Source organism: Aplysia californica, unplaced genomic scaffold (genome assembly GCF_000002075.1).
Source record: "Aplysia californica isolate F4 #8 unplaced genomic scaffold, AplCal3.0 scaffold00482, whole genome shotgun sequence".
NCBI classification, from domain to species: Eukaryota; Metazoa; Mollusca; class Gastropoda; order Aplysiida; family Aplysiidae; genus Aplysia; species Aplysia californica.
Genome location: NW_004797752.1, coordinates 602,907 through 605,297, shown reverse-complemented (window position 1 = coordinate 605,297; position 2,391 = coordinate 602,907).

Here is a 2,391-nt window from a genome sequence, read left to right as displayed (position 1 = left end):
GGAGAGAGAGAGAGAGAGAGAGAGAGAGAGAGGATAACTATAGGAGCTGTGCGCTGCATAATATGTTCTTTGTATTATTGTACAGCGCATTGCGCACTTTTTTGTGAAAATGCGCTATATAAATGCAAGTTATATATTTTATTATTATTATTATTAATATTAGACGATATTTCGATTCCCGAGTGGGATAATTTTTGTAGAGTATCTGGGTCTTTCTGTGGGGATGATGCATCCCTCCGAGCACGACTGATAGACAGAGTTGACGCCCGCCTACTTCAAGTTCTAAATCATGCCGGTGGCGCGTAAAATATCTACATTTTGTTTAAAAGCTGTGTTCTTTCTGGTTTTGCATTCTTAACACGTACAACAAAATATCATCAAACTATTTCTGTCTTCGGCAGCAGATGAGTATCAAATTTTCCAGACATTTTTTTCCCTTGATTATATGATCGATAACCAGTACAATGAAAATACAGCCGCACTAATAAGATCATCGTGACACTCTATGGGGTTTTTCAGTCTATATTTGGGCTCGTATTTAGTCATGACGTTGCTGAACTTGAGCTAGATTCTTAAACTTTACATGCACTGATTTCAATTTTTTTTTCTTGTACTCTGAGACAATTATCGTTACCCCGAGCGTAGATTCAGCATGCCGGGTATCAACTATATATCTTCGTGGTGTTCGGTTTCAGAAGAACTAAAATAAAGCCCAGAATATAGTTCATTGGGTTTCAGGAAAATGCCAATTTTGGGGGGATTTATTTTTTCACTCCTCTCCAACAAACAGCTCATCAAAAAGATTCTATTTCGCATGGCGAGTCATGGCCACGACCTTTCCGGTACTCTCGTGTCCACGTCAGCAAACTGGCCGACTCACGGGATGCCACCAGTCGAGAAGCTTCACCTTCAGAGGTCATGGGACTAGGTCAATTGCCAACGATTGATCGAGGAATTAAGATCACATCTGAACCATCACCGCCTGGCTTGTCTTAACTCCTCCGGCCAACCATACAGCGGCGCCTGGCTTCACGCACTCCCTTCTTCTTCCGTCTGTTGTCTCCTCGACAATGATAGCCTCCGTATAGGAATTGTGATGAGACTCGGCTTCAAAGTGCGAGCCTCACACATGCCGTTGTGGATCATCAGTCGATAGCTTCAGCCTACACCCACTGTCCTGTCGTCGGAGTGGTGGTCATCTCCCACGTCACGCCCCCCTCAACTACATCGTGAAGAGTGCGTTCGATACATCCGGCCTATATTTCATCCTTGAACCCTCCGGCCTCGACCGGGGCGACGGCAAAAGGCCAGATGACATCACCATCTTTCCTTTCGAGGGTTGCAAATGCATCGTGTGAGACGCCACATACTCCGACTCGTTCTCACCGCTGTCAATCACCTCCTCTGCCTCTGCTCCCGGCAGTATCACCAAGAAGGCAGAGGAGTCCAAAATTAGAAAGTATGCAGGCCTCAGTGACCGCTACCACTTCGTCCATGTGGCCATCGAAACATCCGACGCTCTCGGTCCCTTGACGACCCAATTTTTCCAGAAAGTTGGTCGTCGGTCAACAAACGCCACAGGCGACCTATGGGATACGATGTGGTTGTTGGAGATAATCTCTCTGGCGATCGTCAGAGGCAACGCCTTTTCTGTATTGGCATCCGACTGGCGCATGAGCGATGAATTACAGCTCTCTATAGATAGATGGATAGCTAGATGGATAGACATATGGATGTATAGATAGATGGATATATGGATGGATGGATGGATGGATGGATGGATGGATGGATGGATGGATGGATGGATGGATGGATGGATGGATGGATGGATAGATAGATATTGCGACAATACATACAATATTAAATCGGTAATTTTTACTTTATTGGCTAATTTATGTGCTATCCTTAGTAATACCCAACCTTTTTAGGAATGCTCCACTGGGGACTGCAACTAAGACAACCGGCAATAAAATATGCATTAATAATGATAATAATAATAATAATAATAATATTATAATAATAATAATAATAATAATAATAATAATAATAATAATAATAATAATACAATAATAATAATAATAATAATAATAATAATAATAATAATAATAATAATAATAATAATAATAATAATAATAATAATAATAATAATAATAATAATAAATGACGGCTGATTACTGATGGATCATTCAACGAGAATTTCCTGACTCAACGCACTCCCGACGATCCCACAAAAGAACGTTTCTGTCACAAACATGTTTCCTCTGTTTTAGGTACATGAACTATAACATACTTTTTAATGTTCTACACACTTCATGTATTATACAGGAGCGCACACAGTACACGCACAGTTTGGGGTGTTTTCCCCAATCTCGTAACTGCTTTGAGCTAAGC